The 11,946-nt window shown below is 42.0% G+C and overlaps 1 long non-coding RNA gene across 1 annotated transcript; it reads right to left on the bottom strand.

Moving 5' to 3' along the window:
- Nucleotides 1-373: 373 nt before the first annotated feature.
- On the bottom strand, nucleotides 374-11,391 carry LOC134159434 (uncharacterized). Its single transcript, XR_009963150.1, has 2 exons — nucleotides 11,228-11,391; nucleotides 374-545 (listed from the first exon to the last, which is right to left on the bottom strand). It is a non-coding gene; the product is annotated as an uncharacterized LOC134159434 (long non-coding RNA).
- Between the last annotated feature and the right edge of the window lie 555 nt (nucleotides 11,392-11,946).

Here is an 11,946-nt window from a genome sequence, read left to right as displayed (position 1 = left end):
CAAACTCAGCAGCTTTGTAGTCTAATTCCAGATTTTCTGTACCATCAGCTGAACTCACCTACTCTTTTTTTCATAGCAGACTTTTTCACAGATTGCTGAGAAACACAGAAGCAAATGGAGTTTGAATCCTCTAAATGTCATACTTGCTTTTCATCAATCTGAATATCCCATCCAGATTGTATATTTTTTTTCATGATCCTATAGGTTATATATGTTTTAGAATAGCCCAGTGCAAGTAAATTTCGTAGTTTTCTCAGGAGCACATCAGCTTACCTGTCTCAACTGGCCAAGATCACCAGTGCCTATACACTTACACCTCTTTGTTTGTCAGTCACACTCTCCAGTTCTACTTTTTGCTAGTTTCTTTTACAGCACAGCACAGTTAATCAGAGTAGAAGAATAAGCTCTTCAGGTAAGTCACTGTTAAGAGTCATGTACTGAAAAGTTTCCTCTGAACTGTTGCTTCAGTGGGTATCAAGGAGGTGGTGCAACAAACAGCAACCAAATTCATGACAGCAGCTGCACAGTAGCACCAACAGCTCCTACTATGGATAAATCTTAGTTCATATGATGGAAAACAGTATTCATGTAATACTTAGGTGAACTTTGAAAATTACATTTTTCATTATTATTACATTTTAATAAATTAATATTTGTAAAGGCATCACAGTAAATAAGGATAGAGCTAGACCATGATATTAAAATAATTAAAATGAATTTGCTAGATTACTTCAGTCATACAGTTGAGAAACTGCCTCAAAAGCCACATAGCTGTAAAGCATAAAGCAAGAAGGTGTAGGTATACCTTAGAAAACAGAAAAAAGTGTTCGTAGCCAGAACCCACAGGCTGGTTTTGCCTTTTAGCAGCAGCATAAAACCCACATTTCTGAACTCATGGTTCTAGGACTACTAAATAAGGACTAGATTTGAAAAGTGTGGAACATCTGGCAGCTCCTATTGGTTTGTAACACATGCAAAAAGTTCCTAAAATCGTAGGACTCTGTGGATATAAATTCAAACTGCAGATGCTCCATTGCCTTTGCAAGTGGTAGAACAACTTCAGCGTTGTTCATTGTGCAAAGTAAATAGTTTTCTTGTTTTCACAGCAGCCAGTCAATTGTGTTCCCCATTAAATCTCTGTGAGCCTCATTCATGTGGTTTCAGGAGTAAATCTCTCTATATATAAACTGGTTCTGGAACTGAGCACTGAAATGTTAAGAAAAGGCATTTGTTCCCTTACTTGCCTCTTTTAAATTATTTTTTATTTTATTTATTTCTTTTAATGAATGGTGAGCTGAGTATCTAGGCTTCTTTATTTGGAGGTGAGGAAGATCTGCACCATGGGCTACTATTATTGCCAGATCCTTTTTAAAAAAATAAAACCCCTTCCTGATACTATCCAGCAGGGAGATAAGAATTAGAGCCTGGCATTACAAGCATTTGATTTTGGTTTGGGTTTTTTTCTTTTATACTGTGTATGCAGTTGTTCATGAAGTGAAGAAAGAGAAAATATTTGCTCTTCCTTTTTTTGTTTTGGGGTTTGGATTACATTTTTTTAGGCTTGAAGTGACCCTACAGTCAGTCCTTTGTTAGATCAGACAGGGGATGCTAGGACTCCCTGGAGAACTGAAAAAAGCTTGTGTACTGCAAAACTTCAGGGCAACGAAAAATGTCACATAGTAAGTTAGTACTTAGTAGTCAGCATTAGCTGTTACCAGCCTTCTGTCAGTTCATGCAGGACCCTCAGGGTTTAGATACAGTCAGGTTGTGTAATTCCTATTATGTGATAAAACAAACATCACTTCTGAAACTATGTCTTTTCAAGCAAAATTTATAGACAGGATGTGTCCACAAATGGCTTTGAGCTGACTATATGAAAATAGCCAAAGTTGGGGGTTTGGTGTTACTATTTTTATATATATATATTTTTTTAATACAGAATAAGGCTTTCAACTCCATTCTTCCTTGTCAAATTACGCAGAGCTGAGCCCATGTAATACATTACAAGCTATTACTGACATTTATCTCAGATTCCACAGCTGAGACATCACTGCATATTCACATATGTAGTATTCAATTACTAATTGATCCACATCGTGGAGGATGAAATTAAATGCTGTTTGTTTCTTGTATTTGGGTGGCATTCAAAACAAAACAAAAAAATAAAAACACCCAAAAACCAAACCCCTCAAAACCAACAACAACAAAAAAACCCCAAACTTTTATTTGTTTCACAAATCTACCAAAATGTCATAATGTCTTGCTGGGCTCTTTTGTGTATGTTCTCAGCAAACCTAGAAATAACTCATGTTCTATCACAGAGCAATAAAAGGCAAGATTTGGGTGGACAGTGTTGGTTTCTCACTGCCCTGAGTGTGAAACCTTCAAGAAAACCACAAGGATACAGTAAATCCAGAGATAGCATGAAATCGTTTGAGGGACTTGTAAGAGGGGTTTTATATAGATATGTGTGCGTATATATATATATATAACTATTGAACTCTGAACTCACAGAAAACTTTCTGTTGCTGTGATGAAGTTTTGGGAGGCCTGATTTTTACTGGGAGGTAAAACCATGGGGCCAGCTTACTCTCAGGTACAATCATACTAAGTTAGGAAATGTTCAGGTGGTTTCCAGAAAATGCTAGGAGAAGGTTCAGATGAGCACTATGCAGAAAGCTGACTCCCAAGAAGGGCTTGGGGTAAAGAAAGGCCAGCTCCAGCAGAAAGAACACAGGGATACAGCTAAATTTATATGTAGAAATCTGCATTACATGTGCAGCTAATTTAGTTTTATGTGTGAAGAACAAAGAGTTACCTAAAAAAAGGGCTAGAAAGGCTTGCTTGTGACTGTTTCTCTCTTAGCTGGGGCAAGAGGTAATTGTACTTGTGGCTTCTCATAGGTCATTTAGTATCCTTTCCCGTTTTGTGTATCTAAAGTAACTGCTAGCAAGCTGCAGCGTTTGTTTTTTTTTTATGTGCAAATGTGATCAGGGATGGGTTACGATTTGAATTTGACATGCACTACTAAAACTAGCTTGTCAGGACTAGGAGGTAGCTTCTGAAGATATCTCCTTCTTAGGTTACCTTATATGAGGCATACAGAAATGCAGACACCCAAAGATCATTTGTAGTGTAGAATCTGCTAGGTGCTGGGGAAGGAAGGAATGTATTCCCCACCCAGGGTTCAGCAAGGGGATATGCATCCCTGGCCACTGTGAACACCGGTTTATTTCAAATGTCTGTGTAAACAAAAGCAACAGCTTCATGCTGTTATCAGCCGCTAGTATTTGCTTTCTCTCCAGGCTGACTTACTCACTCTAGTTGTCAGTGGACTATGCTTTACTGGTTCCAGTGGACAGCAATTACCAAGCCTGCAGATCCCTTTCTTCTTCTTGTGGGGAGACAGAAAAAACAGATGACAAAAAGGAGCCAGGTGAGGAGGCAACTTGGATCTCCTTCCTCCTGAGCTGAGCAGACAACGAGGGAGTTGAGAGAGGGAGACAGGAAAAAAATAACAGACAAAAATGAAGGAGGAGGGAAGATTAAAGTTGTCAGGGGGAGAGTTAGCAGTGTGAGAGAAGAAATGTGCAAAAGATGCATATGTAAAAGCTGGTGAGAGATTACTGCGTATAAAAAAGAGGGCATATGCTGGAAGAGGAGTCCCTGGCAACTTCTTATCTGGGTCTTCTAAGCTGTGCCTGTGGTTCTGTGTGAGCACCCCGCTGATGTAAATAACAGTTATCAAAAAAATACAGGAGCACTCGGACCTCTAATCCTGCAATAAAGTCATGTGGGAGCGTAAAACTAATTAAGGTTTCCCTTTAAGCTTTAAATCTAGTCTATATGTAGTATAATATCCTGAATATATTCCCTCCAGAATCCAATGAGAATTTCAGACAAGTAAGTAGGAAACAACTCTGTAAGTCTTTCACTCGTTGGAAACAAGCTAGGTTTTTACTGGATATCATGAATCCCATCATTTGAGGACTCTGAGAATCAAATCCAGTTTGTTTATTACAAATACATACGTCTTATTGCACACTTTCAGGGCAGTATCAAAACACACTATAATGTTGCTATTAATGTACCCATCAGCTTACAGTTATAAATTAGTTAAACAGTAACAAACAAATCTGAAGTAATTGCCTCTATAGGAAGTAAAATAAGCAAGTTAATGCAGGGTCATACTGAAAGCAGGAGGCATTTGCTTCCTTCATGAGGAATGTTCAGAACTGAATGCTCCATAAAGGAAGATAGGAAGATGAAAGAGCCGCCAGGATAGATAAGAGTTGACACAGATGAGGATGATCCTCATGCAGTTCTTCAAAGGACCTCTCCTAACATAAACAGAAGTTTTTACTTTGCCAGTTATACTACCAAACAAGAGTCTATACAGAAAAATTAATCCTTGAAGAAGACAACTGAGTACAAGCTATGTTGATATCTGTTAATCAAATCTCAACCCATCTTTGGGATGCATATAGTAAAAACACAAGAAAGAAATAGAAAGCATGAACTAGTAGTGCAAAGTGAATGCTGCAGCTGAATTCATTCTTGTGTGCGCATCCCAGATCAAAAATGGGACCACCATATCCTGGTATCTACATTATGTTGAAGCTATTTTATAGCAATTTGGGTATATTTCTGATTTTCAAATGTTATGCACAGAAATCTCTAATAGGCCTAAAATATATTCTGAGAAACAGTCCAAAAATTAAAATAAAATATTGTTTTCTATTGTTTAATATAGTAAAATAATAAAATACATAGAAAGCAAAGGATATGTCCACCAGACTTGTTTTTAAATCCAATTGAAACTCACTAACTGTAGCAGAACTTGTGATGATGGCCACAGATTAGCTTTCTTTTCTGTCTTTGAAAAGCAACAGCTTTTGGAAAGAGCCAGACTACATGTGAAACTTCTGGCCCTGTTTATTCAGCATTATGGTGTGTGTCTGAATCCTTATGTCCCTGATGACAGAGGTGCTTTTTTATTTATGTTCTTTGTATTCAGTTTGTGCACACTGGAATTAGATGCACTCTTTTTTGTTGGTTTGTTTTTTGGTTGGTTTTTTGGTTTTTTTTGAACGGCACAGGCTGATGTCCCTCTTGCTTTAGCTCATGAAAAAAGAACAATCTGACTACTGAAATTAAATGAAAAAAACGCACACAAACACAGCCACACAAGCTTAAATAATAGAAGAACTTAATAAAAGCTCTCTTCTTGTTTCTCTCATGTTATTTTCATGTTGTGTTTTTCCACAGGCCTAAGTAGAAAGACCTGCAGATTTATAGGACACATTTGGCCTCATTATTTCCATTTCTCTTTGTCTCTAACTGTGGCTTATTTTCACCTGTTACCTTGATTCAGAAAAGCATACTTAGACACCTGACAGGAGCTTTTCTCCCATTCGGTCTTCTTTCTGGATATGAGATATTAAATCCATTTTTATAATTGTACACATATCTATGTATGAATGTATGTATATGTGCATTATATATCTAAATTTCTGTATATAAAGGGAGATTTCTGCTCTCTTGAATGTTAGTGAGAGATCAGGTATAAAGATGCAGTTGTCCACGTGAGTTACTACTTTTAATCTCCTAATACTTCAGAGTTCATAAGCTAGATTTAGTGAATGTACACATACTTCAGTGGTTTTCTTGACATAGGAAGTGGTGTAGTTACTAGTAACACCCTGAAAAGAGAGGTGAAAAGAGGGAGGATTTAAATGTAAACATAAAACTGTTTGGGAAAAAGAACAATGGATAGATTATACCATTTCCTAAAAAACATGCCACAAGAACAATAAACTACCCAAACTAGAAAACATTTACTTAAATCAGGAGTATGGATAACAGCTAGACTAAACTAAGAAACTGCCAGGTTTTATACATTAAGTTTGTCCAAACCATATCAATAATTTAAGTGTTCATCTGTTACAAAATAGGGTGGAAAGTAGTGCTGTGTTATAAAATGAGAAGTTTGGGATCATGGAATTAAATGCTGGAGAAATTAAGGACCATGGCTAAGAAAACCACGGTTGTTGAACAACCTTGTACAACAAGGTCGATCAGTTAGAATCATAGAATCATAGAATAGTTAGGGTTGGAAAGGACCTTAAGATCATCTAGTTCCAACCCACCTGCCATGGGCAGGGGCACCTCACACAAAACCATATCACCCAAGGCCTCATCCAACCTGGCCTTGAACACTGCCAGGGTTGGAGCATACACAGCTTCCCTGGGCAACCCATTCCAGTGCCTCACCACCCTAACAGGAAAGAATTTCCTCCTTATATTCAATCTAAACTTCCCCTGTTTAAGTTTTAACCCATTACCCCTTGTCCTGTCACTACAGTCCCTAATGAAGAGTCCCTCCCAGCATCCCTATAGGCCCCCTTCAGATACTGGAAGGCTGCTATGAGGTCTCCACACAGCCTTCTCTTCTCCAGGCTGAACAGCCCCAACTTTCTCAGCCTGTCTTCATACGGGAGGCGCTCCAGCCCCCTGATCATCCTTGTGGCCCTTCTCTGGACTTGTTCCAACAGTTCCATGTCCTTTTTATGTTGAGGACACCAGAACTGCACACAATACTCCAGGTGAGGTCTCAGGAGAGCAGAGTAGAGGGGCAGGATCACCTCCTTCGACCTGCTGGTCACGCTCCTTTTGATGCAGCCCAGGATACAGTTGGCTTTCTGGGCTGTGAGCGCACGCTGCTGGCTCATGTTCATTTTCTCATCAACCAGCACCAACCAGTTGTACAGCATATCTGTTTATAAAGGAGGAGCTTCACTTCTAAACGAGTCCATGTGATCTCATGAGAGAAAATCCTTGAGAACAGAAGATCATGAAAGAGAATCACAAGTTTTCCATCTATGTCATATCAGGAGCCTCTAACTCAGGAAAAGCATCCTGAATGTATAATGTTAAATATCAGAAGTAATGAAATCTAATGAGATAATTATACAGCTCTTGTGACATTTGGAAGCTTTTTGATGTTGCTTTTCACAAACTGATCATTATTACAGTCCTGTTTGATGTTGAGAAACTGGGGCCAAACTTTTTTCACAAATGTTGTTAATCTGTTGTGGTGTGGCAATGCCTTTGCCCTGATTTGTCTCTCGGAATACAGCATTTCATTATTATCTCTGAGGTGCTTCTTGGACTGTGGCAGCTATCAGTCAGCATCCAGCCTTCAGCCACCACCACTTATGGTGAAGAACTCAAAAGGACGACCATGTATAATTTGCCACTTTTTAAGGAGGTGGCTTTCAAGAAGGTTATACAGCTAGTCAAAAACAGAATGAAAATGATTCAACTAAAAGCATGAGAGTTGGCATGGAAACTAGTGACACTCACATGGTAAAAAAATAAATAGACATTTAAATAAAAATTAAGCAGAGTAGCAATAAAAAGTATTAATTAGCCAGAAATAAGATTATTTAGGAAAAAATATCCTTCACTTAGAAATCTGATTTTAGTGATACCAGTAAAAAGGGGCCTAACCTACAGAGATAAAATGTAATATAAAATCTAGGAAGATTGAATAATATTTGAAGAAGAAATAGTTAAATATATAAAAATAACTAAGATTTTCAAGTATGTTAGAAATAGCCTACAAGATAACTGGTTAGTATGCAGACCTCAGAACAGTAATCATCATCAAGAAATACATATTGCAAAGAATGTGCACAATTTGCCTGCCTAAGTTCCTAATACATAAATTTATCTCAGAGCAATTCTTTACCAAATAACCAAAGTAATGACAGTGATTAAGACACCAGCAGAGATGTCTGAACTAGTTGCTAAACAGGGACAAGCTTCTAAGCCCAACTTTTCTTCAGACAAGATTTCCAAGGGAATTTAGAAATAAAGTAAGACAGCCACTGAAAGGTGAGAATAATCTTTTTAATCAGACTAGAATGTATCAAATATTATACCTACCTATAGTTACAGAGAGTTTGGTGTGATCCTAAGCAATACAACTCTGCAAGCTCAGGACACAAAAAAAACTAACTGGAAAAATAAAACTTGAAGACCAGAACATGTAGAAGATGATGGTATGCCAGGAGGGATTCCACCAGGAAAACAGTGCCTCTGTCATCTACTATTTTGCACAGCCATAGCATTTAGAGACTGCATCATTTTTTCCCGAGGCTCTGTAGGCATATGTAGCAAAAAAGCTGCAGTCACTGTGAATCTGCACACTAAGCAATAAGAGTTCACAGATGGATACAGCTGGGATGAGGAAGAAAATAAAAATAATTGAGATCAATGCAGGAAGTAATGATTATAACATACCAACTGACTGGAAATTATTGAGTTTTATCTAATTTTTTATCTAATTTTATCTATCCTTTTGGCTGCATCAAAAGGAGCGTGACCAGCAGGTTGAAGGAGGTGATCCTGCCCCTCTACTCTGCTCTCCTGAGACCTCACCTGGACTATTGTGTGCAGTTCTGGTGTCCTCAACATAAAAAGGACATGGAACTGTTGGAACAAGTCCAGAGGAGGGCCATGAGGATGATCAGGGGACTGGAGCACCTCCCGTATGAAGACAGGCTGAGGAAGTTGGGGCTGTTCAGCCTGGAGAAGAGAAGGCTGCGTGGAGACCTCCTAGCAGCCTTCCAGTATCTGAAGGGGGGCTATAAGGATGCTGAGGAGGGACTCTTCATTAGGGACTGTAGTGACAGAACAAGGGGTAATGGGTTAAAACTTAAACAGGGGAAGTTTAGATTGGATATAAGGAGGAAATTCTTTCCTGTTAGGGTGGTGAGGCACTGGAATGGGTTGCCCAGGGAGGTTGTGAATGCTCCATCCCTGGTGGTGTTCAAGGCCAGGTTGGATGAGGCCCTGGGTGATACCGTTTCGTGTGAGGTGTCCCTGCCCATGGCAGGTGGGTTGAAACTAGACAATCTTAAGGTCCTTTCCAACCCTAACTATTCTATGACTCTAATTTAGGAACAGGTTTGAGAGAGTATACTGGCACACAATGGATTTGCAGTGTGAGAAACGGTGTGAGAACATATGGAAAAAGACACAGAAGAAAATGTATGGCTTCTTGAAAAATGGGTCAAAAGAAAACAAATGTGCAAAAAGTATTAGTATGAGTATGAGCATGTGAACATATGCATGGACCAAGAATTTGTTTTTATAAGGTGTAGGAACAGGACTGAGCAGAAGAAAAGGGACTGAAGCAGAAGTACAGGTGAGTATTTTAGTAATGATGTGCTTTACCTAAACATCACATCAAAATGTAAAAATATGTAGTGTGAAACTTGGCTGAATTGTGTTTCAGTCCATAAAGCCTACTCTTAGGTAAATAATGGATCATTCTTTCTGTCTTTTGCAGATTGTTTTGCTTGGACTGCAGTTTGTCATTATTTCAGCAAGTACTCACTGCATAAGACCCGTCACCAATATTTTTCCTGCACTTATTTTTATCAGGTAGGATAACCCTCATGGAGCTGTTCAAAACAAACTTTATTGCATGTTTAATGTGCCCTCTGCAATGACAACTATTAAAGCCGTGTACAGAATGTTTTTAAGGAACCTGAAAGGAAATAGGATGTTAGAATTGGAAATAGCTCCTGAGAGTCATATAAATAACGCCCACAGCAGGACACAATGGCTGCTGATTCCTGGCTAAACAAATGCAGAAATATTATCAGGGATGTTTGTTGTGTCAACAGCATTGAACACACAAGAAAAATATATCTATCTTCAGTATGTTCCTTGCTTCTCCCTACCTCAACACCCTGCTGTTCCTCCCCATCACATGGCTAAAGTGCAGGCACCCCATCATGTGGAAACATACACACACATGGGATGGGAGTAGATACATGCCTTGGATCATGGTTCAGGCAGATGCACCTGCAACACATGATGGCACAAAAGAAGGTGCATGTGGTTTTGTAGTACTTCAGGAATAGGCTCTTGGGCTCCAACTAACCCACTGTATTCTTCTACAGGAGGCATATTGAGCTATCTAAGGGTAGTTAATACATCAGACCCATGTCAGGGAAGAAAAAAGGCATTATTTGGGTTATTGAGTGTAGCAGTGTGACACAAACCATCTCTATGCTTAAAATGAAGTCTGTGGTTTGCTCTGGCCACGCTGTGTGATGCAGAGCTCTTGGGCTGACTCATATTGCTGGTGTTTGCTTGCCATTTCAACACCAGCTCCTACTCACCAGACGGCCCACCAAAGGATGGGTGAAGAGACAGGAAAGAGGCACCAAGGGCAAACCTTATAGAGGACTCAGGTATAAACCGGACCCACATGGATAAGAATAGGCTGAGGTATTATGTACCGGCAGCTTGTTTATACACACAGATGGCATTAGTATCTAGTTGGAATGCGCATGTTAGTAGGAAACAAATAAGCAAACCCATACATGAAGAGCTCACTGCTATAGGGAAAGGGAAACCATCCAGTGGAAAGGCTGGGGGCAAGCAGACATCCCTATAGAAAGGCTTGGTATGAAATACACACCATGATGGGCTTTAGAAGAAAACTTTATCATATAGTATTATGCAAATTCATGTATTTACGCGAGTTTATGCATCACTTACAGGAAAGAAAAAATCTGTTCAAGTTTTCCATTTATCACATGAAAGGTTTTGTGTATCAGCTAACTTTACATCCCTGGGACGTCCCCGGTCCTTTACTGGATGAGAACATTAAGTGGTTAGTCGAAGGCTAATTTCTTAATCAGTATTACTCTGGATCTGATCAAGCTGGCATCATGCACTTGGAAAGCCTGGCCTCCTTCCCAAGGGTTAAGGGCCTAGCTGCCCAGGGTACCGCGCGCCTGGCGGAGGGGGCGGCCGGTCGGGACCCTGACACCCCGTCCTCTTCTGCAAGCCTTCCGCAGCGCGGCCGGGCCGCAGTACGGGCTGGCTGCCTCAGCTGAGGAGACGACAGGAAGTGGAAGGAAACGTGGTCGGTGACAGTGCCGTCACACGACAGCCAGCTGAAGTGCCCCTCACTGCCTGGGGGCTTGTGCCGGCAAACACACCTTGTGAGTAGCTGCGGTAAGCCCACCCCACCGCCTAGCTCCCTGGGGGAGGCGGAGGGACGGCCCGTCACCCCGGCGGGCGGCGGCCGCGTGGCGGATGCGTCCCCTCGCAGAGGGCGCGGAGCTGGGCGCACTGCACGCCGGGAGCTGTAGTCTCCGCGGTCCGGGCGTGCGAGCTGCGGCGCTGGGTGTAAGCTCACTTCTCCGAGTGGGGAGTGTTGCGTGAGCTTTCCGAGCTCTCCGTCGCCCTCTCCCGCCATGCTGGTGGGGGAGAAGCACCATCACACTGTAGGCTGTTAAGGAAAAGGTTATACTTTGCGTTTTCATGCCTCTCCTCTTCCCTTGGGATGAGGGACTGGAGCGCTCTCCTCGGCAGGCCGGCCGGTCCTGCTCAGTCCAGGCTGCGTCGCCCGCCCTCTTTGCTCTTATCTCTCCATTGGCTACGGCTGGACGCTGCTGCCAATCAGGAAGCCGCTATCATGGAGGAAGGGAATAAATACAAGATGGCTGCTCATATAAAGCCAGGCACTGGGCTTCGCCCTGGCGATGGGCGAATAGAGCCTTTAACTCGCGCTCTGAGGCTTGTGCACCGCTCCCGCCCGCGCCGCTGCTGCCCCGCTGGGGGGAGAGAGACTTTGACCGTTGCCGGCCACAGCTGCGCTCAGCCGCTCCCCGCGGATCACCGGCGGGGCCGAGGCTGGGTGCGGCGCCCGAGAGGCCTGAGCTAGGCCCCGCGCCCTCCTTCCTGGGAGAGCGGCGCTGGCCCCCCCGCTCACTGTCCCGCCGCTCGCCTCCAGCGAGTCCTAGCTCCGGGCGGCCATGGCCGTCTCCAGGTCGGTAGGAGCCGGGGAGGGTGGGCGAAAGAGGGCCGGCAGCGGCGGCTCGGCGACCCGGGCCTTCCGTGTGGCCTGGATTCGGG

Source organism: Pezoporus occidentalis, unplaced genomic scaffold (genome assembly GCF_034315485.1).
Source record: "Pezoporus occidentalis ecotype Australia unplaced genomic scaffold, CSIRO_AGI_Poc_V1 ctg147, whole genome shotgun sequence".
In the NCBI taxonomy this organism is placed as follows: Eukaryota; Metazoa; Chordata; class Aves; order Psittaciformes; family Psittacidae; genus Pezoporus; species Pezoporus occidentalis.
The sequence above is the reverse complement of the archived record's forward strand: the minus strand, read 5'-3'. Positions and strand labels throughout refer to the sequence as shown.